Below are 25,722 nucleotides of genomic sequence, written 5' to 3' on the forward strand. Positions count from 1 at the left end.
TGGCTGTGTGTAATCTACATAAACCTGCGCTGGTCACTTCTCTCTTTCCATGCTCTCCACGATCATGGCACCAAAGCTAAATTTAAATGAATGCGTTCCCGAGCCTTCACTGGGTGCTGATGTACTTGTGGAAAAAAAGCTGGTGGTTGGCTAATGGTGGTGTGGTGCTTGGAGTAGTGCTTGCTAAAAAACGATCAGCTTCTCGCAAGGAGTCGCTACCGAGATGGGCGAGGTTGGCATATTGGCATATGTAGCGCCAAAGAACATGCACTCAACTCCATCCAAAAGCACACCCATCTGAGACTACGCCACAATTGAAGAATGCAGGTCATTGTAGTGAGAGTCTCCGTTAAAGTATTGTATTTGGCTCTGCCACCGCAGCGCCTTTGCCCTTGTTCTGTACCCAAAGGTCTTTCAATTGATACATAAATTTACTAACACAATACTTGAAACTGTCCACAGGTAGTTTGCCAGGCTGTCCGATGTCTATCGGCGGAGCAGCTTTGCTTGATGCTCGACATATTCTTGCTATATTGTAGGCTCTATAGACGCCTCTGCCTCTCGCACTCGTGATTCCAAAATGGTGAGGCATGATTCCATCGGTCGCATCCGATCTTCTTGGATCCGCATTGTGGCGTTTTCCATCTGTTGTGTGGCGACTTAAGGCTGCAAGTCCACTACCTTGGCTGAGCTTCCCGGTTAGCTGACCACTGGCTCGCCATGTCCATTAAGGAACGCGCCCAAGCCTCCAACTGGGCAGGATGAGGATCCAATTGTGGCTACCTCCATGGCAGAACCGTCATCGTGACTTCAATCGTTGTCAAAATGGCTGACACAAAAGGATTCGAACAGACTTCCTGAGATGTAGATAGTCAACCCTTCCTTCAACTGCAGTCTCGTTGCCGGCACCGTGCTTGGGGTACCGAATAAAGCTTGAACCAAACCCGAGAGAAGTACTCACAGTAGCCGAAGTCATTGATGTCGCACTCACCAACGGGCTGGGCTTTGCCATGACCACTATTGTAGCCGTAGTAGGAAGAGGTCTCGTTGTGGTGGATGTGGACACAGGAGGATTCCACAATTCAATAGTGGCACAGGAGCAGGTCGATTTGGCGTGGTCTCTACAACAGTACTGCTCCTTCCTCCTTACACTTCCGCTTCCCACCTCTAGCGGAGGGTGTCTCCTCACCTCTTTCTCGAGGGCCACCTGGGACCAACTCTCGAATGTATGCATTGTGTCACTAGATCAGTCCTCGAGATTGAAAGCATAAGGGAGAGGACTTGGCCATTTTTGTATTCACTTGCCATTCTTTCGCCACCCACTGCGCCTTGGCATGCAGCCTCTCTAGTTTATGCGCCCTTGCCCAAGCCATTGGTTGTTAATTTTCCAGGGCAATTAGCCCATGCGTTCGCAAACAACGAATCCATATAAGTTCTAGCGTACAGGAACACCGACTCTAGCCAGTGTTCAGTCGATACTCACCCGAGTGCCTTTCCTGAATTCTTCCACAGTGGCCTGGCTGAAGGTGCCATGCAATTGACTCTCTCCGTCCATTGGCAAGAACAACGTGTCATAGATACGCTCTGCAGTGAGCGTCCACTGGTCTCCCAAAAAATGAACCTGATCTCCCTCTGCGAGCTACCGGGGAAGCTGAAGTGCCAAAGGCTGGACTACAATCCGAGTCCAGTCGATACTGCTATAGCTCTGACGCGCAACAATTGAAGCCACATATTTCCGTCAATGTCTGCCAGACAAGAGATGGGTGTGAGAGGGAGTAACTGAGCAGCAACCATCCCCATGCTAGCAAGATGAAGAGCTTGGAGAACAGACAGCGGAAGCGAGAGAGCTGCAAAGAGTGTGCGAGGGACGAAGTCAAGCTAGTGAAAGAGAATGCAAATGATAGAAATTAGCGCACGCTCACATCCGGTTGAGGGAATCTGCATGGCAGCAAGGACAAGTCGACCCAAGGAATGGGTATCATTAAAATTACGATCATCCCGTCATAAACACTTGGATTCAGCAAATCGAGGAGCTGCTCAGATCTCGATCAAGAAGATTAGCACTTCCTTCTTCACTGGAAAAGGACACTCAATCCGACGTCGCTTTATGATGGTAGTGACACAACGGAAACCCATGCACTAGAAGTGCTAACACGTGTCCCTGTGAATCCACCAGATAGAAGGACATGGATGCGTATTCATCAAGGCATAGGGAAAGGGAGGGGCTCAGGGGGACACCTTTCCAAACCCCATGGCCAGCGGGCGGGCAGCCTGCTGAGAAAGGTGGACCCTCTCCCTTTCCTGGCCGTCAAAGGCATGGCGAGCGAGCCACGTGGCATATATTGAATTCGGGCAGCTATTGCGGCCAGTTTGAAGATTACCATTCTGCAAAAATTTTGATCTAACAGATGAGATCTAGCGACCCCAGCCTTTGATAGATCCAGAATGGGCCAGACCATCTCATCTTCAGTTTGCATGGCATTTTGTCCATCTGACTATTGAAAACCAGCACCAATTGATCGTAAAAATTTCTTATTGGCTGTCAAATCCACTCTTTGCTATGAGCCTAGATCAGATAGTAACTCTAGATACCGGATTCTTCCAACTGCTCTAACACATCTAGACGATACTCCATGGAATCCTGTGGATGGAGCCAATCCGCAACCACAATGTGGAAGTTGGGCACAATGTACTCAAGTGGAGTAATGGCCTCCATACTGAATGCCAGTTTGAATGGTGTCAACCCTATATCTACTTTGAATGATATGCGGTATGCCCACAACGCTGCCAACACCTTCTCATCCCAACCCATTCGGTGAACACTGATCAACAGTATCGTGATTTGTTTGAACATTTTATTCATGGATTCTGCCTGTCCATTGCCTTGTGAGTAGTAGGTAGATGACTCCTTATGGATTGCCATGTAGAACGACGTCATTCTCTTGATCAATTTGTTCATGAAATGTTTTCCTTGGTCACTGACTAACTCAATTGGGCAACCAAATTTGAAGAACACATCCTTGCATAAATACTTGGCTGTCAAATTTGGATTGTTGTCCCGCAATACCCGGGCCTCTACCCACTTGGTACAGTAATCTGTTGTGGCTAGCACATAGTGATTTTGGGTCCTTATCGCCGCTATTGGCTTGAATGGCCCCATGAAGTCTAGACCCCATTTCTGGAACAGCTCCAATGGCAAGATCGGTTGCATGGGCATTGGCTACCCCAATCTCTGGCATACATTACATCAGTGCATGAACCTCCTGGCATCTCGTTGTAGCATCAGCCACAACAATCTAGCTTGCATCACTTTTTTCATAGTGATGGCTCCTACAAATTGGCCGTTTACAACTACACAATGTGCTTCGACTAGGACTATGACTTTCTCATGTAGAAGAACATAGTGGAGTAGAATGTCCACAAGATTGCAATGATAGAGCTGGCCCATGACCACTTCGAATCCATCGCACATATTCTTTTGCGGGGAGGGTGCTTGACACCATCAATTGTCGAAAGTTTGGGATGATTTGACAAAATAGGCCATGATAGTTCTATACCACATTTCTCAATAGGGGATTCCCCCATACAACAAGATCGAGAATGTCCAAGCCAGAGGCAAAGTGAGTCTAAGGTTGAGCTTCAAACTACTAATATCGCTGAGGGGCTTGATCACATACAAGCTCAAGACAACATTTTTAATGCGCAACACTCAACTTGTGACACCCCTTATCAAATCTTCAAACTAAATTGTCTAAATGCAGGGGTAGATGCAAGGCTCAAAACAAGAAGTGGAAGCAGTTGGAAGCTGTGGTTGCATGATAGTTTTCACCTCTAGATGTCATTGCATTAATGTAGAGCAAGACTCATTCCGAACTCAAGAAACTCCAATCATAGTGCTTGATGACATTTAGAAGTGGCTGAGTAGGCCCTTGAGAATCCTCGACAAGCACCCTAGCAAGCTATCACCATGCATGAGTTAGAAGATTGAAATGTGGATACAGGCTCACAAGAACCATGTTTGAGCTACGACTCCTGCTCATCAACCAACATCTCATCGATCGAGCCCCATTCAATGGGCACCAAGGGACAAGCCCCCTTGGCCCAGTAGCAGCTCAATTGTCTCCTCCACACAACTTGATGGCTTAATAATCCTTTCCACTCGCCGCTCACATCAGCATCTAGGATTTTGATTCTGAGTCTGAGCGAGCTGCGACCCCTAAGATTGAGCTGCTCAAACCAAGCCAACAATAACAAGCCAAGCAAGAGCCCATCATTTTAGGCATAAATGTGAGTTATTTAGAGGCTCAACTCCTTCCCAAAGATATCCTTCGAGCAATCCCAAAGCATGAAAGCATCAACATTTATCATGTTAGGCTGCATGCTTTCCCAATCACAGAGACCATGATGTAGATTGAGGGTTCGATGGTACTTCGTGAGTTGATTTCCCTAGGGATTTTATTAACGTTTTCATGTTTGCCTCAACCTATTATTCATGAACATCAATTTCATTCCCAAAATTCACGAATATAACGTGACCATGTTGGGTGGTAACCTAGAAAATCCACTAACCAAGTAAATATAATGGCAATAGAAGACAATATACCGGTGGTACGCAACATGAAACTAGTGATTTTAGTCCACGTTGGTGGTATTTTTAGAAAAACTGATGGTAAGTTGTGTTGAAGAACCGGTACATGTAATTATACCAGTGGTATAGTAGGATTCTACTGGCGGTAGTTTTGGATAGCTTTCCTGCTCATTTTTGCATAGAGAAAAGCGAGAGTTGTAAGCACTTTTCATTCTGCACGATTGTAGTCCATGGCTTCTATACTTAGCGTGTTGGTGTAAATTACACCAAAATTGAGTCATAAGTAATGAGAGAGAGAGAGAGCATTCATTATGAGTGTTGAAGCGGTCAACTGCTCCGATATATAGTGTATTGGGGTAGGGGTCAACCACAATAGCAAGGCAATGAAGGCAAGGGGATTATGTGAGGTATCAAGATTTTTAAGAGGTTTTTTTCTTAATTATTCATGCATAGTGAGACATGCTCATGTATGACAATTTCAACATTTGAAATGATGATGAAAGCATGGTTTCAACACTATAGTATTGCAAGTGCATTAGGGTTTTCAAGAGAATTCTCCTATAAGATGGCCTTGAAGCTCCCTTGCACCTTGCAGCACAGTTTGTGTGGAAAACCCAACGCACCCGCAGTACTCCAGATTGGGAACCAAGCCCTCATTTACATTTAGAACACAAAAATTGCCGTATATGAGCCTGTCTCACTGTGCATGATTTTTCAGGCTACCAACACACATACACACATGCAAGCACTTTTAATTCCTTTGATGGCACAAGTTGTCTTTCTATTTATGTGGATGAGATGTCGCAACTTGCCTTATCTTTGCGTGAGGTGCTTATTTTATTAGAGAGATTGTATTGATGCGTGCTAATGAATTTGGAGTCTTGAATTTTCATTTGAAGACAAGATTTGCATTTGGTCTTGCTGCTTAGCTATAGTTTTAGCCCTTTGAGCCTCCTTGAGCTGGTTTTGTTACTAGGAACACTCGTGGTATCAAAAATGAGGTCTCTTTTTGAATGAGTGTTCCTCTTGTAAGGTCTTGCCTATTAAATGCATAATCCTTCCTTTGTTGAGGTTGCATGCCTTCTTTCTAGTGGAGATCTGTTTAAGTTTGAAAAGCTCAAGATCTCAATTCATGTAGCTAAAGATATCCTCCTTGGAAGCTATGTGCTATTGAGTTATTGTGAGGTTTTTTCATGAGAAATAGTTTGCAAGAGAGATTCTTAAGAAAGAAGAGAGGAAGAGGAAAAAAGGGGTTCACAAGTCAAACTCTCTCCTCTTCTTGCAATGCAGTAATTGAGGGAGAAATCCTCAACAATCACTTTCAAGGTTTCTACACAAGCGTGGTGTGTTCGTAGCGCCAAAGGGTTGTAAGTTCCATTATTGGTGGCACGGCGGTCCAGACCACAAATCATCCCTCCATTCACTAGAGTCAAGGCCGAGCTACCCACAAAACCTCCACAATACCTCAGGATGCATCTTCATCATCACAAGCTGCTCCTTCAATTGAGGTGGTATATACTCCTTTCTCATGAGTGTGTACAGTTGTAAGTTGATACCACCCATAAAACCAAGGAATGCACTCCTTTCTCATGAGTGTGTACAGTTGTAAGTTGATACCACACATAAAACCAAGGAATGCATGTTCATCCGAGCAACTAGTCATTAGACCCAACCTTTAATCCTTGTGCCATACAAGAGATTTTAAAGATGTTTGGACTAGGACCAACTGCCTCTCTTTGCTTGAGTACCTCATTAGCTTGATACTCCAGCAGCCTCATATCCCTATGTCTCATGAATGTTCCTCCTACAAAGCCCCTCCACCCGAGACACCCGAGCTATTAACTCTATGGGTCCCACCTACTCCAACCATTTCCTATCCCCTAGCTTTTAGAGTAATTTGTTCATGATTGTCCTTGGTTATTTTAAGGAAAGTCATGATTGACAAGATGTGATACTCAATGAATAGCTCACAACTGAGTTGGGAACTTGGATTTTAAGATTTAACTTTCACAAGCAATACAGACTCTCTCTTTGGTATCCAAATTCAAACCCTAAACTTGCTAGAGTGTGACATTCCTGGTAAAGTTATGTACTCAAGTGTATAATATCTTCCATTACTTGGGTTTCTACATCTTGTGGAAATTGATCCTCTACGTCCTAATAACCTCCTTCCTAATCCTTTGTAAAGTTTCCTTGCTACTTAGCTACAGTTTTATCCCTTTGAGTCTCCTTGAGAGCTGGGTTGTCTCCTTGAGAGCTGGGCTATTACTAGGAACAAATCAATATCACCCACTAGAAAATTAAATTCTATTACTTTAAGTTTCAATGTCTTGTGGAAATTGATCCTCTACTTCCAAAACATCTCCTGCCTAATCATCTTTATAAAGTTTCCTTGCTCCTTAGCTATGTTTTAGCCCTTTGAGCCTCCTTGAACTGGGCTATTACTAGGAACAAATCAATCCCACCACTATAAAATTCAATTCCATTACTTGGGTTTCTAGGTCTTGTGGAAATTACAGGCTATGTTTGCCCCTTACTGCAATATCATTCCAGCATCTTGTATCTGTCTTTTCCAGTAGTTCTTGAGTAATTAATTGTGTAGGCATGTTAATCCAAGCTTGCTAGCTTGCATATATCTTCACATGCTTACTCACTTCCCTAATAGGATGAAGTGAATGATACCTTGAAGCATGTGTTTCTTCCCGTGCACAACACGCTTTCTCTCCCAAGTGGGTAACATGTGAGTACAAGTATTCATAGAGGGACAAAAAATAAACCATCAACAATTGCATAAGGCTCTTGATAGTTAATCCTCAATTTTGCATGGTACATCTCTGTGTTGAGAATGATGTAAGAAGACCCTAAAAGGATCAAGGTCAAACCCTAACCCTAAGAAAAGATGAGTATAATCTATTTTAATATTACTATACAATGGGCTACTTTGTGTGCTCTCTCCCTCTCTCTCTCCCTCTCCTCGTATCAAAATTGAGGCCTCCTTTCGAATGAGCGTTCCTCTTGTAAGACCTTGCCTATGCAATGCATAATGCTTCCTTTGTTGAGGTTGCAGGTCTTCTTTCTAGAGGAGATCTGTTTAAGTTCAAAAAGTTCAAGATTTCAATTCATGTAGCTCAAGATATCCTCCTTGGAAGCTGTGTGCTATTGAGTTATTGTGAGAAATAGAGTCTTAAAAAAGAAGAGAGGAAGTGGAAAAAAGGGGTTCACAAGTCAAACTCTTTCTTCTTGCAATGGAGCAATTGAGTGAGAAGTCATGAAGCATCACTTTCAAGGTTTCTACACACATATGGTGTGTTAGTAGCTCCAAAGGCTTGTAAGTCCCGTTATTGTAAGGCTTGTGTGTTAGTAGCTCCAAAGTCCCGTTATTGGTGGCACAACGGTGAAGCCCATAAATCGTCCCTCTATTCACTAGAGTCAAGGCCAGAGCTACCCACGACCTCCACAATACCTCACGATGCATCTTCATCATTATTAACGGCATATTCAATTGAGGTGCTAGATACTCCTTTCTCATGGGTGTGCACAGCTGTAGGTTGATACCACCCATAAACCCAAGGCACGCATGTCCATCCATGCGGAACCGGTCATTAGACCCAACCTTTGATCTTTGCACCATACAAGAGATTTCAAAGCTCGTTGGACTAGGACCAACCACCTCTCTTTGCTTGAGTACCTCATTAGCTCGATACTCCAGCAGCCTCATACCCTCTGCCTTATGAATGTGCCTCCTACAAAGCCCCTCCACTCGAGCTATTAACTCTATGAAATTTGTTCATGATTGTCCTTGGTTATAAGTCATGATTGACGAGATGTGATACTCAATGAATAGCTCACAACTGAGTTGGGAACTTTGATTTTAGGATTTAACTTTCTCCTTGGTTTCCAAATTCAGACCCTGAAGTTGCTAGAGTATGACATTCCTGGTAAAGTCATGTACACAAGTGTAACTATCTTCCCATATAATCTCTTTCCTAATCCTTTCCTTGCTGCTTAGCTATAGTTTTAGCCTTTTGAGCCTCCTTGAGCTAGGCTGTTACTAGGTACAAATCAATCTCACCCACTAGAAAATTCAATTCCATTACTTGGGTTTCTCTGTCTTGTGGAAATTGATCCTCTACTTCCAGATTGGTGGGTCTTCTATGGTGCTCAGTACACACCAAGGGTATATCGATTCTACACAGCAAGGATTCCATTTCAAGGGTAAGGCCATTATATTCCAGAACATACGCTTTAAAAGCTGCCCATTCTGGAAGAAGCAACACCATGTTCAAAGCTATTTCTGTGATCCTAATTCACCTGTCCGGCAAAGCTGACCCGTTTCCCTTACAGACAACAGCTCAGCCTGTGATATCGCTTCATTTTCTTCTTCTATCGTGTCTTTCCCCTACTGACTCAGTTGGCAACATTCTATGGGCTGCACTGCAATTTCGCCTCCAGCAGTGCTCCAGGTCCAACAGAGAAGCACTGCAACTATCCATGGCAATGACCTGACAATCATACTAATTCCAGCAAAAATAATTTAAAACCATTACCTCTTCCTAAGTAGCTCTCCAACAAGTCCTTGCATGTAAAGATACCGTGGTGGGAAGATGGGGACTTTTGTCATTGTGTACCACAACAATTAGAAATTAATCCAGAGCCCATATGCTACCATCTCACAGAGAGCACTAGTGTCAAACTGAAAAAAAAGCAGGTCTATTGTATTTTTGGTCAAAAATTAACAGAACGCACAAAACTCTTAAAAACTGCCTGTCTCTCTGGTCACAGTCCCATGCTAGACGGTAAAATCCTAGCAATATACTGAAACCCTGTCAGATGTGTGCATATTTCTATAAGAAATTTCACAGAGAGCACCAGTGTCAAATAGGGAAAAAAGCAGGTCTAATGTATTTTTGGTCAACAATTGATAGTATGCACAAAACTCTTACAAACTGCCTGTCTCTCTGATCATGGTCTAGACAGTCAAATGCTAGCAATATACTGAAACCCTGTCAGATGTGTGCATATTTCTATAAGAAATTCTAAAATCTACCAAACATATTCAAATTATCATGGAAAAGAAAAACAATTGAATCTCATGATAATCTCACAAGATCAAAATCCATTTGCAAAGCTCTCCATTCTTCTTATAAAAGTACCTCAAATAATACAATGTCTCATTCTATCAAAAGGAATACGCCACTAAAACATGTGCTGAATCTTTATTCACATGAATAATCATTAGTACGTCTTCAACAGGGCTAAAATGTTGAAAACAACACTCAATCAGGACAATCCTGCCATCAGATTCCAAAATGAACACATTCCATGCACATCCGCTACCACAGAGAGATGATCAATAAAGGCTCAGCTTTAACCCCAAAGTTAGCATTGTAAACACACACAACCCCTACTCTTGACACATTGTCGAAGTGGCACTTTCAGGAAAACAAGCTGTGCAAATGTATGCAGGCGTAGAGATAGAAGCACATTATATTAATAAAATTATATACAGAACTGCCACTTCCCAGAAAACTCTGTAAGCCTCTTTATTTAAAACTGTGAGGTAAAGAGCTCGCACATTAAAAATTGGCGATGAAATGTTTTGCAAATGTACCGAGATAAAATTATTTCTTTCGGATACTTATGTCTCTGTTATGCAACACGTGTATGCGATTATCGATGGCGTTCCTTGGTTAAGTACTTTTGCCAACACGATTGACTTTGCGCTAGCCTAGTATGCCACTCAGGTAGTAAAATATTAGGGCCATCAAATGCCACCCTTAAAGACATCAGCAATTAATTTTGGTGATGCCCACGGCATATAAATCAAAGAAAGCCCAGTCCACAATTCTAAAGGAAAGCCCCACATTCAAAAGTACAGAGAAGAAATGATGTTTAGCTTTGCACCATTAAAAACATAAAAAGAAAATAAACACGAGAGTGAAGAGGAGACACTTGTAGAATAGCTACTTTTAATGAGCTCATGACTTCTTGAGCCTTGTATATCATTAATCACTCAATCAAGATCAAAGCATAATTTGGCCTCATCCCATGGCCCATTGATCTCGAACTTATATTCTTGAATTCTGATGAGCCAGTATGGGCACACCAGCATTATAAACACCACCACTGCCACGAACAGAACAAATGCAAGTCGGCTGAGTGGGAAAATCAGGCCCATGGTAACCACTATGAGCATCCATGAGAACCACAAATGCAATTTCACCGAGTACTGCTTTATGCAGTGAGTTACTAAAGGAAACAAAAGGAAAAACTCTGAAGAGAACAGCATCAGTGCAAACACTAGAAGACCAGAGGGCAATCTAGATGCAATCAAAACTGAGGCAACGATTGAGGCATTGAGAGAGACGTTTCCACTTAAAGTTGCAGGTTTCTTGACTGCCAACTTCCCTGGCAGGTCATTAGTTTTGGCTGACCTTATTGAAGTGGAAGTTATTGCGGCTGGAGGTGGCCTGATGGATGAGTCAATGTAATCATGGAAAAATAGATGGACTGTGAGAAGGCAGACTGTCAGGGCCCATATAGAATCGGAGCTGATTGACCTGGTAAGGGTTTGAAAGATCGGCGCCAACACATACAGACCGCTAACAAAATAGGTGAAGTATAGAGCATACTGATACAAAACAGCTAAAGATATGCTGCCAGTGGTCAGAAGTAGGACAACAAATCCAAAAAGCAGCAGGACTGTGTCAAGAATAAGTAGAAGTGCCGCATCAAGAACCCCATTCAAGGAATATGTCCAAACAGCAGCTACCATTGCAACTACACAAACATACTGGGATATCGCCACTGAATCACGCACGGCAGTCCACGTGTCACGCTTCACCACATTAGCATTCATCACCATCGCCTCCAAAAATGATGAATCAGTATGATTGTCCTCAAATCCAGGCTGCATTCCTCCGTACACCACTTTCTGCCACTTCCGTGCCTCTTGTGAAATGTGGAGTTCATCTGACTCTACATCCTGCTCAGCGTTGTTTTTCTCATCTGGAAGTGAGATTTCGGTTGACCTCAGCCACTTATTTTGCTCCTCCTCCTGTACGCATTCTTTCACTTGCCCAATTTCACCATGCACACTTATCCCATTTTCTTTAGCCTTTGTGATGATTCCACGTTCCTGGGCCTTCTTCCCCTCTCCAAAATATGGTTTACCATCGGTATACAGGTCACTCTCTCCGTTTACATAATTGCCCAGCTTGCAAACGTCCTCCAGCCTTAGCCCAATACTGATCCTTCCGTTCACGGAACGCTCTTCTGCTTCCTCGATCTCATAACCACTGGCAAATCCATTCCTTGCCTTGGAGGAAAGGATCGCCCTCGCTTTTTCCTTTTCCATCTGCGCTTGTCTTCTTCGGCTGAAACCCAAAAACACATGAGTCTGCTAACAACGCAGCCGAGCTAGCTGGTTCATCAATTTGCTCTAGCTGCAGGAGAATCAGCCGATCCAAATCCGAAATCTCACCCTTTCCCTTATTTCTGTTAATGTGAAATTCGAAGAGATTTGCATAAAGGAGATCAAAGTATACGTCCGTGCCGGGCGTAAGATCACGGATCATGATTGACCCTGCTATCAAACTCGCTATCTGTTTCCATCAAGTGCCAGATTGGAGGTTACGACTTTGCAAATCCTGTCCACCAACCTCCTCGCAGACTCTTCCCCGAACATATAGCCTACCGATAACACAGGGGTCGGCTATAAAATCATGTATGCGAAATCACAATTCCGAAGATCAGAGCCTGTCACAGCTGCAGGGTGGGAACAGGCACACCACAAAGAAGGAGAAGGGCAGACGATGCTATGTATCAGAAGGGAAGGGCAGAGAACGAGCCAACGATCTATGAAGAAGGTTAGCTGCCAAGAACGCTCGGATATGTTCTTGGCAGAGGGGAGCCTAGAATTGGTTCACTGTGAATCTTGGGCGCTGGGAACCGCTTTGCAAGCTGGGAGATTGTCGAGCTCGCCAGGTCGAGAGCTGGGTGCGCCATTCGATAGATGAAGCTCTCTCCCTGCGTCTCTTCCGAATCGAAGATGTCAAATCTCAAAGACCCAAATGGAGATGAGGCGCGGATTGCTGCTCTACCGTAAGGTTCTTGTCCTGGCGCTGCGACCAAAGCTCAAAGACGATGCCTGCCGTCTGCATCTGGAAAGGGATGGGAGGCAATGAAAGGTATGTAACGGATGCGATGCAGAGATTGCTTGGTTATCTTCAATGGCTGGATCATGATCATCATGATCAGAGAGAGAGCTGAGAGGAAGCAGAGTGAAGTAGGAAGGATGCTTCTAAGGGATGTAGTGGCTGCTATGCAGAGATAGCTTGCTGATCTTCCATGGCTGGATCATGATCAAAATGATCAAAGATAGAGAGCTCAGAGGAAGCAAAGTGAGGTAGGATTAAATGCTTCTAAGATATGGAGTGGATGCTGTGCAGAGATTGCTTGGTTATCTTCCATGGCTGGATAATCATCATCATCATGAGAGAGAGAGAGAGCTCAGAGGAAGCAGAGTGAAGTAGGAATAGATGCTTCTAAGATAGGTATATTGTCCATGGCTGGATCATCATCATCATCTTCATCATCATCATCAGAGAGAGAGCTCAGAGGAAGCAGAGTGAACTGTGAAGGAAGCTTCTGAGAAGTTTGTGCAAATTGAATGTTATCATCGTCTCCTCACCAAAGTGCCTCTCGACAAACTTCGGTGTATCTATTCTCTGGCATTTTATATATTTTCTAGAGACTTGAGCTCCGACCTTTTTGCGGTAGACCTTACAAGCCTTTACTTTCATCTTGCTCGTGACCAACACATCACATCAACATTTCAACCATCTCCCAAGTGCGTCTCGACCCGCCAGTAGTGAGTTACGCTAGAGGCAGCTCAGGACTCCATCTTGGTCACCCCCAAAAAACAAAAACGTTTCAACCATTACATCTCATGTCCACATTCACTATGGGCATCTGGGTGCGCGAGCCATGTGTGGTGGTGATGGCCTTGAGCGCATTGGCACGTGAATGAGTCCATCCAATTTCATTGGATCCATTCGACCGCCCAGGTGACCAAAGCATTGGGATCCGTGCTAGTTGCATGGGGCAGATTATCTAACCACTTCCCCCACTTGTCCGGTGTGCCATTTTTAAAAAGGAGCATGTGGCCTGATTGCAGATGCAAGTTAGGCAGCCCCATAGGGCTCAAGGTGGCATGAACGAGCGTCGCACTTGACCCATGGAAACAACCCTATGAACAATTTATATATAATTGACTTCCATCAATCCATAGGTGATCATGACTTTATTCATAAGAAGTCTTAGTTCACTGTGAGCATTGGCGTATGATTGAGCCCGATACACACCGCGAATCCCATTCCCTAGCTGTTGGCAGCTAAAAACAACCTAAGGCACGTAAGCTTCACATACAGGGCTGCCCACAACTTGGGCATACATATTCGCATGAAATTGCCCCTGTGCAATAGCATGTGTTGACTAGCCCCACCCTTGATACCTCATTCGTTGTTGCAGAAATGGCAAGCCCCTGCCCAAGCAGAGGCGAAAGTAGGCAGCGTTTGGAGTCTCATGTAAGTAAATTGTGTTCAAATGATGGGCGAGCACTCCTTGGTGTGCACAGGCCCTTATATATAATTGACTTCCATCAATTCATAGGTTATGAATAAGGAGACTTGTAACTTTCCTAATTTACTATGAGCATTCATGTATGATTAACTTCCCTAAATCCATAAATTAAAGGCACTCAAGTGGACCCACGGGAATGTTATGATTAACTCTTTAGAACTGTTATGGTAAACTAAACTGATAGATCACAAGGTGATTTCTCTTATCTATTCCACTAGAACCTTAATGAGAATGTGGACACACTATTGTTTGCTTGTGTAAGTCAAAGTAAAAGGGGGAGGTTTGGGCCAATTTTCTTCCTCTCAAGGTATAACTCCACAAGAAAACCAAAAGTGTGGCACTCTTCACAAAATGGACTATGTGAATCATGATAAAGTGTTTCTCATCAAGGTTTCCATGAATTTGTGCACATGCTTGAATTGTGCCATAATTTGCACATTACCATGACAACTTCATACGAAAAGTACAAAAAAAATAATTGCTTTGAAATTGAAGTTCATAGCATATCTTTAAAAACTCTCAATTCATTTGTATTGGCATGCCATTACCACAAGTACCACAAAGTTACAAATTGGATTGGTTGATGAACCTATTTCTTTAAGAAATATCACAATCATGATTAGAACGTAATCATGTGTAGTTCTATTTGTTAGCACTGCCCTACAGGCAACGACACTTTTTTTAAAAAGTGTCCCTCCACTTGTTTTGGGCCACGTTTGGCCACTTCCTTTTCTCGTGAGTTCTCTCTCTCTCTCTCTCTCTCTCTCTCTCTCTCTCTCTCTCTGTCTCTCTCTCAACTCCCCCCCCCCCCGCCCCCCTCTCTCTCTCTCTCTCACACCCTCTCTTCCCAAATCAGCTTGTCTCTCTAAGGGTAGTGCTCATGAGTACTTGTACTCCCTTGTTCATAACCCCAAACTTTGAATCATGTGAATGCCTTTGGATCTAAGACAAACTTCCTTGAGCACATGATCTCAAATTCAATCTTCTCCAAAGTGTGATTAACTTTTCCAATGAGAGTTTTGTCCATCCCATTACCATGCCTTCAAACCTTGAGCTAATACTTGTTGTCAATGCATAGCATGTAGCCTCCTTACTACTGTACTTTAAACATTTAGTACAAACCCTCTCAATTGAGCAACTCACATTATGAACCCCATTTGAAGGATTCAAGAAATGAGCATCCGCCTCACATCAGAAACCTGAATCGGTTGTAAATAGGGCAAACCCTCTCAATTGGGCAACTCAAATTATGAAACCCCTTTGTTGGAGGAGTGTCAAAGCAACGTGCCCATCACATACAACGTGTCCAAGTATACTAGCCTTCTCATCTTTGGTTTGCAAGTCCAATCTCTATCATGTTAACTCGGATTTGGTAGACACCATGTTGGAATGGATAAACCATCCATGCCTCCACATTCTTATGCACTTTAAAACACCCCAAAGTGGTAGCACATGTCCCTAAGGGAAGCTCGAAGTGCGTGGTGGAACTCATGATTATACCCCATGTGATGTAGTGCTCCATGAAGTGAGTCCACAACCATTAGCAGATTGAAGATAAGCTTTTTATGTGACCATGATGTTTATGATAGGCCTTTACTCAAGTATTAATCATCAACATGCCTTCACATTCTTATGCACTTTAAAAGACCCCAAAGTGGTAGCACATGTCCCTCAGGGAAGCTCGAAGTGCGTGGTGGAACTCATGATTGTACCCCATGTGATGTAGTGCTCCACAAAGTGAGTCCACAACCATTAGCAGATTGAAGATAAGCTTTTCATGTGACCATGATGTTTATGATAGGCCTTTACTCAAGTATTGATCATCAACTTTGTGTCTCTTTCAAGCAAGATAGTATCTTAAGCATAGATTAGGTCACTATTAATGTTAAAAGAGTGAAATATTTGATAGATTATAAAAGTATTGGTAGGACAGAGGAGAAATGGTGAGATGTTAGTGTCTAAGCAAAATGACATCTATTTTTAAACTTTCAAATCTACAATGATGTCTACTTATGTCTCTATATACCAAATAGAAGGATAAGAACCTGGCAAACAAGGATACGATATCAATTATGTGCGTGTATGTTATACCAAATAGAAGGATAAGAACCTGACAAGAAGTATATTCTAATTATTTAGAAATGGGAATAGAGCTTATGGATCAAGAGGTTACAAAAATACACTTTGATGTCTCTTTTGAGGAGAGTATACCTATCCCTCGCAAGAGGCAGGGGAAGATGCCGTTATAGTTAAATGAATTCAACATTATTTTCACAAAGTCCTATTCTTTAAAATATGATATGTATAATTTAGATTGTGTAATATCTATATGTCCACCAAAGATAAGCATGTACATTATTAATGACTAGTAGCTATATAGCCTTAAAGATGAAACCTATTTTGCTTATATGTTCTTGCTTTACTATGATACTTTGAGGAGTTTTATGTTGAAATGAAATGAATCAAATGAGAGGCAAGTATGCCCCAAGTATGTGATGAATAAGAGAAGAATTTCGAATCAAAAATGGACTAGGTGTTAATATTAAATGTGCATACCCCATATGCTTGGGAGATCCCCATTGTGCTCAAAATAGATTACCCTTAAAGTAGTTCAAATCATTTTCCAATCTTGCATTCCTTCTCTCATAGGCATGTTACCAATTTCCAACCTTGAAACTTTGTTTCAGGGGGGGAGGGCTTGCTACTTGAAAACCTTACATAACTTGCGAATGGAATTCCTAGCTCTCTCAAAATTGAGCTCACTTGGTCGGCTACAAAAAGGGACAAAATGAGGAGCATGCCTCTAGTTGCAACCATAATCCTAGGCTTATTCAATCAATGGAGAAGTTAATGTTGGAGCAAGGAACAATCGGGTATAAGCTACACATAGTGGTTGAAGACTATGTAATATTCTCATGTTCTCTTAGAATTGTGAAGTATATTGTTCACTTTCCATGCAACAGATTGCTTATGTTTTTTGTGAGGTTGTTGGAAAAGGTTTATCTGACAAACTTTCCACTATGAAAAAAGTAATTGAGGAGAATAATTTTATTTCCATTCCTGGATCAATGTTTGCTTGCGGTGTAGCCATTTTTGGTGAGGTTCAGGTAACTTCGCCTGACTTGTAACTTATGCATTTCTCAATGAAATTCAACAAAATTTGTCTTCGGGTTGTAGTACACATTCCAATCTTGAACATGAGATTAAAAAAATATGAAATAAATATTTGAAACAAGACCATTAAAACATTACAAGTGCTATGTTACATGTGGAACATGCATCCTGAAGAGTATAGGATATAACAATTTATTCAAAAACATCAAAATTTTGTTATACACATACATGCAACCAAGTAATCATTCAAAAGTACACTATGTGAGCTTCTCATTAGACAAAGGCCACATTTGGTTGAGAACATTAGATGTGGTTTAAGGGGCCTCCAACTTTGTGCTAAAATTATGCACACCCATTCAAGGGTACCTCCATAACTTTTCCTTGTTTTGTTGAGAATCGAAAAAAATGGAATCCAAACTTGTGGGACTACTACATGGTGCTCTTAAAACATTGATAGTTGGTGATATTGATATCTAGATTCACCCTAGAACGGAATAATTTGTGCATGTGCAAAGATCTTTTAATAAATAGAATACTATTTAAAATTTTGTATTGGTTCTTTTTCTGTGCAATTCCTTGCTATATGTGTCATAAGCGTGTCAAAGGTCATTGCATTTTATAATATAGGCATCAAGCCCAATAGTGTGTCCTTTGGCTTATTTGTATTTTGAAGCAATTTGGGCGACATTGCACTTGCTTGAGGGAGACCATTATACATTTTTGTTGACGTGTATCTCCGGAGGGGGGAAATCATGGCGGTTGAAAATTTCACTATCCCCATGCACTTTTGAAAAATTTCACCTCTTACCCTACAAATCTTTAAATATTAAAGTACATCCTCCTGCCACCGCAGCCTGCCCTATAGAGTCATCTTGGTTCTTTTGGTTTAGCACTATCTTCTTTACTTGGGTAAGTCGCCTTCTAGTCTTTGCTTGCCTCACAAGCTAGCTGGTCTGTGTTTTAGTGGAAGTTCATTGATTGTCTCCATGGCATCAATGGCAAGATGCAGCTTGTCATGGCTTGCAAGAGAACCAGAAAGAGGCTGCAAGATAGAGCTTGGTCAAGGCACAAGTAACAAATTGTGGGGTGAGGAAAGAAATTGCACAGTATTGAAACGGCAATGAAAGACACTTTTGCAACGTTTGTGAAGGGAGAAACAATGAGAAGAAAGACCCCTTGCAGAATAGCAGCAAGAAGCCATTGCAGCGGCACCCATTCGATCATGGCCATTAGAGCAAAGAACACAAGTTGTGCTCTCACAATTGCTGGGAGCATTCGAGGTAGCAACATCAAGCCATTCAAGTGAATACGAGTCTTGAGTCTTGATAAGCTTTAGCCTGCATCCTAAAATTTGTAGAGTGACAACCTACTAACACCTCGGGAGGTGCATGCCCTAGAGACGATGCTCTCTAACTTGAGAAATGGCCTACGAAAAGTGAAAGGGATGAGCTTAGATCAACTAACTGCAAAGAGGGCAACATTATCTATGTTGGTATCGTCTAAAATAAGGGAGGAATGTCTTGGGCACACAATGTTGAAAATATTGTGAATTAGAAGGACCAACATGGCTCCAGCGGTTGGATGTAGAGCGGAAGCAATGCAAGATCATCTTGATCTGAGAGGTCTTCGCGATTCAACAAAATGGAAGAAAAGGAGAGACATCCTAAGTGTGGAAGTTATTGATCGAGTGACAACGTTTTGGCATGAGAATATGAAGAGTTTCTCCAAATAAGGACATCTGCAAAAAGCAAACAGGACACAAGCAGTGGGATGAGCACATCATACACATGCTTGATACAATGTAGGTGAGTGGTTGCATAAACTAGCCCAGTGGTTGTTTGTGATTGAGTTTTTGAATAGTTTAATTGTTTAATTTCTAAACAGGGCTAGCTTGGACTTAATGTGATTGTCCTAAACTAGCCCAGTGGTTGGAACATATAATATATTACCATGCTGGTTTAGATCAAACACCAGTTATGTGATTGTCCTAAATCAATGTGGTTGAACATCAATATTTTTCACTAGCTTGGTGGTTGTCTATGATTGAGTTTTGGAATATTTTATTTGTTTAATTTCTAAACTGGGCTAGCTTGGACTTAATGTGACTTTCCTAAACTAGCTTGGTGGTTAAAACATCATGCAATGTATCATCGTGCTGATTTAGGTCAAACACCAATTATATGATTGCCCTAAACTAGGGTGGTTGAACAACAATATATTTTGGAATAGAAAGAAACAACAATATATTGTTATTGTCTAATTGATGACTAGGCCAGTGGTTGAAATTGTTGTGCTTCCTAGTAGTTAAATATTAGTTAAGTTTTATTTTTGGGTTGGTTTGGTCCATATACATGTCAATTTCTAAATTGTCTCGTTTGGAATTAATGTGATAATCCTAAACCAACCCAGTGGTTGGAACATCATGCAATATACCGTCGAGCTGGTTCAGGTCAAACATGAATTATGTGATCGTCCTAAACCAACGTGGTTGAAGCTGATTTTTACATTTCACATTAGAAATAATTGATGACTAGCTTGTTGTTGGTCGAAATTGTCGTGCCTCCTAGTAGTTAAATTATTTTTGGGCTAGTTCGCATCATATACCAATCGATTTCTAAATTGGGTTGGCTTAGACTTATGTGATTATCCTAAACCAACCCAGTGGTTGGAACATCATGCAAAATGTCATTGAGTTGGTTTTGGTCGAGTTATGTGATTGTCCTAAACTAGCGTGGGTGAAAGAAATTTATATTTCACAATAGAAATAATTGATGACTAGCCTGTAGTTGGTTAAAATTGTTATGTTTCCTAGTAGTTAAATTACTAAAGTGTAATTTTTAGGCTGGTTCAGGTCATATACCAGTCAATTTCTAAATCGGGCTGGCTTGGACTTATGTGATTATCCTAAACCAACCTTGTGGTTGGAAAATCATGCATATATCACCAAACTGGGTCAGGTCAAACAGGAGTTATGTGATTGTTCTAAACCACCATGGTTAAGTAGAAAAGAAATAGATATATATATTACAACCGAAATAATTGATGACCAGCTTAGTGGTTGAAATTGCTATGTTTCCTAGTAGTTAAATTAGTTTATTTTACTAATAATTTAAATTAGTTTAGCTTAATTTATGGGCTGGTTTGGGTCATACATAGGCTAGCTTAGATTGCGATCATTCAAAACCAGCCCCATGGTTGGAACAAAAATATATAATTCACCTAGTTAATGTGATTGTTGTTTAATTTTTGGCTTGAATCGAGTCATGTGATTGTCCTAAACTAGCCCAGTGGTTGGCACAACAATATATCACTGAGCTATTGGTACAAGTTAGACACCGGTTATGTGACTGTCCTAAACCGGTTATGTGGAATTGCTTTGTTTTGTAGTAGTGAAATTATTTTGTTTTCTAGTAGCTTAATTAGTTTAATTAGTAGTGTGGTTCTCCTAAACCAGCCTGGTGGTTGGAATATCGAGTTGGTACAAGTCAAATACCAGTTAAGTGACTCTCCTAAACCAGCCTGGTGGTTGAAATTGTTTTGTTTTATAATAGTGAAATTATTTCATTTTCTAGTAGCTTGATTAGACTGTTATTTTGCACGTACCTATGCTTGTTTTTCTTGTACCAATGCAGAAAACATAGTGTTTGTTTCATCAAAATTTTATTTCCACATGTTAGGTGGGCATATGGAGTTGTATCTGATGTTTATGGCTCAGAGTCTTGACGTTTTGATTGGGCAAAGGAGCTTTGAGCATTGTAAGCCCTGGTACATTAGGAAACTCAAAGACAAGAATGTGTATTATTGTAAGACACACATAGACCTTGACCTGGCTAGGCAAGATTTGAATGAATTGAGATCTGGTCGTGTTGGAGCATTGCTCCATGGAGATAGATGCCCATGTCTCCAAGGTGAATGTGCAGTCTATAGGCCACATAGATCCTGGTCATGTGTTGCAAGGGAGACCAAGTTTGATAGCCTGACATCTTTGTGGGAGCCTATGGTCTATCCAAAGGGAGACTTTGAGTGGCACTGCATTGAATGCATTCATGGCACGTGCATGCATTGTAGTTTGAAGAAGATTCAATTTGATGTTTTGTTCAAATGAAATGAGGGAAGACAACCCTGTTGTTCTAAATGGAGGAGGTTTGGCATGTTAATGTTTGAAGGATCAGAGAAAAAAGATATGGCTACTATCATATAAGAGCACTCAGCCGAGGGAGCCTATAGTGCACTTGGTTCAATTCATCCCAAAATATGTGCGTCACAATTTCATGGCCAGCTGGCAAGATAAGTAGTTTAGGAAGTGTCTTGCAAATTTTCCCCATGACACTATTGTCGCTGTCATAGATTTTGCCTAAAAATTACTCATTCCATAAACAAGATGAGATACAACATGCAGGTCCAACTCTTACCATCACCGGGTCGATACAGGGAACCACAACGAGCGATGGCCGCACTGCGGACAAAGGCAAGGCGGTAGTGGATGAGTTTATGGAATCATGGGAAGCCCGCTACAATGCCCTTGCAGAGTCAAGAGCCCATGCACTCAGAGCGCAGACAGCTCAAGTTGAGCGCCTCAAGGAGAAAATGCACCGATTGTGCTTCGGGTTGGAGTGCACTACACATTCCTTTGCACTGACCCTACCACCTCGAACTTGTTGGTGGAAGGATGTTGATTGGTTTCTAGATGTACACTATGTGGAGTGACACACAACATTCCATGCATTTCCAAATGCACCCTCTCTCTGGCTAGAGGAATCCAAGTGCCCATCATCACTTTAAGAAAGACAGGATCACAATCAGCCACCTGAAGGGATCATTTGAGAGCGGCTTCTACGTGAGCAATGGACTGTTCCAGTTCGGGTGGACCCAACCCAAAGGAACAAGATGCAGTGGTTGGTGGACGTGGAAGAGATGGACATTTGGGAGTGACACTAGTAATGACACAATCGATGAGCAGGTGCATGGGGTTTTGAGGGTGTGAAACCAACCGATACCTATGGTGTTTCTTTGAGTCAATGAGAGATACATCATTGAGAGAAGAAGAAGAAGCCCAAAAGATTTGAGCCTACAAATGAAGAATATACAACCGCCGTTTTGTTGGCCATGATGGGGTATCGAGATCAAAGAGTGCTGATCCTGATGTAATCATCAGAACGAACATATTTCTTATTTGGTTCTTGATAAACGTACTTTCTTATTTGGGGATGGATCAAGATGTAGTCTATGGATTAAGTGGATGTCTACTTGCACAAGTTCTCTGCCTTGGCATAGCCCAAAATGATTGTTATGCACTTTGCACTGCATATGGCTAACTTGCTTGATTAGAAACTTATGCATTTCTCAATATAATTTGACAAACTTCGTGTCTAAACAAATTTACAAATTTTGAACTTGAATCTAAGATTAAAAAATTACACAATTGACATCTTTAATGAGATCATTAAACTATTGCAAATGCTATAATGCCTATGAAGCATGCATCTTGGACTATATAGTATATCCAAAAAATAAATAAAAACATCAAATAAATTGTGTAATCTCGACGGTGACTCACGTGTCGTGGGTATCTTGAAGGAATGCTGATGGAGCCTCCACTCCAAGCTACTCCTTGTGAGAGCAATGCAAGGCATGACCATTCGCATGTGTCACTCAAGCGGGATTGTTGCAATGTGTTTCCACGAGAGAAAGAGGGAAGGGGGAGAAGGGGGAAGAGAGGGTCGAAGAGAGGGAGAAGGAGAAGGGAAGAGGATAGTGAAGGGGGATGGACTAGCAAACACAAAGGCACTATAAGGGAAATAAGACAACACCCAAACACACTCTTGGAAGAGAAGAGGGAGCTTTTATTCCAAACTTGTGCATACAACAATGAAGACCAAAGTCAACCGTTTGGCCTTTTATACAAGTCACCTTTTGAAGGGAGGCCCAACCCTTTTCCTTTTAGCACTTTCTCTTTCTTTACATCTATATGGCTCTTGGACCTATAGGGTGCCAAGGCATCTTTACTATCCTTTCCATCTCTCCTCTACTGTTTTATTCTTGTATGTTAGAAATAGCACTTGTATTAACCATATAAGAGCACCAAATAGCGCTTGTGTTAGCCTCGTGCCCTCGAGAAGGTCACTATGTATAAAGTCTCTATATCACGTGTGTTCAAGGCTTAATTGTAAAATCCCTTATCCGTAGATTTTTCATTAATAAAATGTACCGTTTTTCTATACAAATCTGTAATTGTTTTCTAAAATCATTTCAAATAATCCCTTATGTAAGCTAAATTCTGAAAATTTTAGAAATTAAAAATATCCTTCTGTTGAACTCACGTGATAGGGTTACATAACCCTCCCGAGCTCATGCCTTCGAGTCCTAAGCCATTAGAGGCTCAAAACTTGTATACGATCCATGTTAATGGCCATTGTCTTGAGAAATGTTACTAGGAAATGTGCTAGTGCATTTGACATCCGTTTGCTATGCAACATTGCAAAAGTTCTACGAAGGCTCTCTTCATGTAGAGTAAGGACTTGGTCCGCAAACTGCTCCGCATTCCAGACCTGCTCTTCAATTGTGTGGAGTTAGGCTTTGTTGTGCTAGAATTGCACCACCTATTGCAAAAGTGATGCATTTTACATCTGCAAGTTATCATTTTCTCTCCGCAACTCTTCCAATTGGGCTTCGTCGACTTGATGAGCTATCCCTTGCCATGATAGAGCTGTATTAGGTAGCATCCACATGACTTCAACTAGACAGTCGGTGATGTTGGTCACGAAGTCCGTGGAGTCGTCAGCAATGGCAATGATGAATAGTGCTTGTTGTAAGTGGAAGTGAGCACACCAACTACATCCAACACTGTGGTCATTCCTTCTAATGGCGTAGGAACCACACTGGTCTGTGCCAATGAAATGCTAAAGATGTGCTCCCACCATTGAAGGAGGGATGAGCCAAACCCTCCTACATTGCCTATCAATGATCCGATGCTGGAAATCCTTGCAAAAGAGTACTGATGTTTATTTCTACGTCGTGACTTCTTTCAAAGTTGACTGAGAAGAGACCGATGGAGGCACATGTGTCAATGACACTGCTTCGGACACCAATTGCAAGGAGACCGGTGGAGGCAAGGGAGGAACTGGAGCTGCTGAGGTCGGCGTTGCCTGTGTGCGGGCTGGCAACAAACTCCCATCGAGATTCTTGGGCCATCTGGTACTAGCGCCCTAATGACAGCATCGAGGTACAAGGGAACTTCGGTGTTGCTAGTGATCGGGAAGAGAAGGTTGAGCACTTGGCCCAACTTCATCATAATCGCTTTACCCCTTGATGCTTCTCTTGCCACCCTTGCTACCTCTACTCAGAGCCGCTCCTTGCAAACCACCACCCATGCTATTGCTTGTGTCTCTACCAACAACAATATCTCACCGGTATGAACCAAAATTGTATACACCTTGTCCTAAAGGAAGATAGACTCTAGGACCCATCTGTAGCCTTCCCTGAGATGCATGCATACATGGTTGCTTAGTTTATACTCTCATACTACTGGCCCAAACTCTGCCTCTAAAGCTATTGTATTAAGTGTCAGGAAGTTCTGTGTTTCTCCATCCATAGGAAAATAGAGTCAATCATAAATCAACTCCACTGTCAAGGTGTGTGGCCCATCTAGCATGTCCATGTGATTGCCTTGCTCCAGTTGCATTGTCTCAGGTGCATGACAACTTGAGCCTAGTCGATGGTCAAAAACCTCCTCAACCTCAACAGGCTCAGCTAGCGACAATTGATCATCTCTTCATTGTGACCTCGGAGGGGTGGACCACAATGTTGGCTTGCACTAGCGCCATGCCCATGAGTCTGGGAGAAGAAATAGAGTAGGAGGGAGGTGTTGGAGGTGAGGGAGATGCTGGAGATGTGGAGGTGTGAAAGGTAGGAATAGGAAACTGAGAGTGTGAGGAAGAAAATAGGAAAGCAAAAGTGTGAGAAATTGGCCATGAACAAGGAGTATAGCTGAACTAAGCTAACGTCCGGCCGTAGTGGTGGACTAAGCTTAGTATAGATGAACTGAGATGACGCCTGGGTGTAGTACCATTGTGGATACTCTGTGCCTACCCCAATCCATGGAATGAGTACTTTGTGCATGATTGGGATTGGGCATTTAAGGCAGTCTTCATGGTGATATCTTTACAATTAGAATCCGTTCATTGGCAATGGTAACACCCGCCGTGCAGATCTGCCAAATAGCCTAGAAGTTGATCTACAATACTCAAAGATCCAAAAGGGACTCGACCACCAACTACATCTTGAACTTCAAATCCGTTCACTAGCAATGGTAACACCCACCCTGCAGATTTGCCAAATAGCCTAGAAGTCGATCTGCAATACTCGAAGATCCAAAAGGG

At 42.1% G+C, this 25,722-nt stretch overlaps 1 pseudogene; it reads right to left on the minus strand.

Moving 5' to 3' along the window:
• Positions 1 to 10,549: 10,549 nt before the first annotated feature.
• On the minus strand, positions 10,550 to 13,269 carry LOC147881715 (phosphatidylinositol N-acetylglucosaminyltransferase subunit C pseudogene; annotated as a pseudogene).
• Positions 13,270 to 25,722: the final 12,453 nt, after the last annotated feature.

This window comes from Dipteris shenzhenensis, chromosome 30 (assembly GCF_047967505.1).
Source record: "Dipteris shenzhenensis isolate YYH24624 ecotype China chromosome 30, Dip_SZ_1.0, whole genome shotgun sequence".
Lineage (NCBI taxonomy): Eukaryota > Viridiplantae > Streptophyta > Polypodiopsida > Gleicheniales > Dipteridaceae > Dipteris > Dipteris shenzhenensis.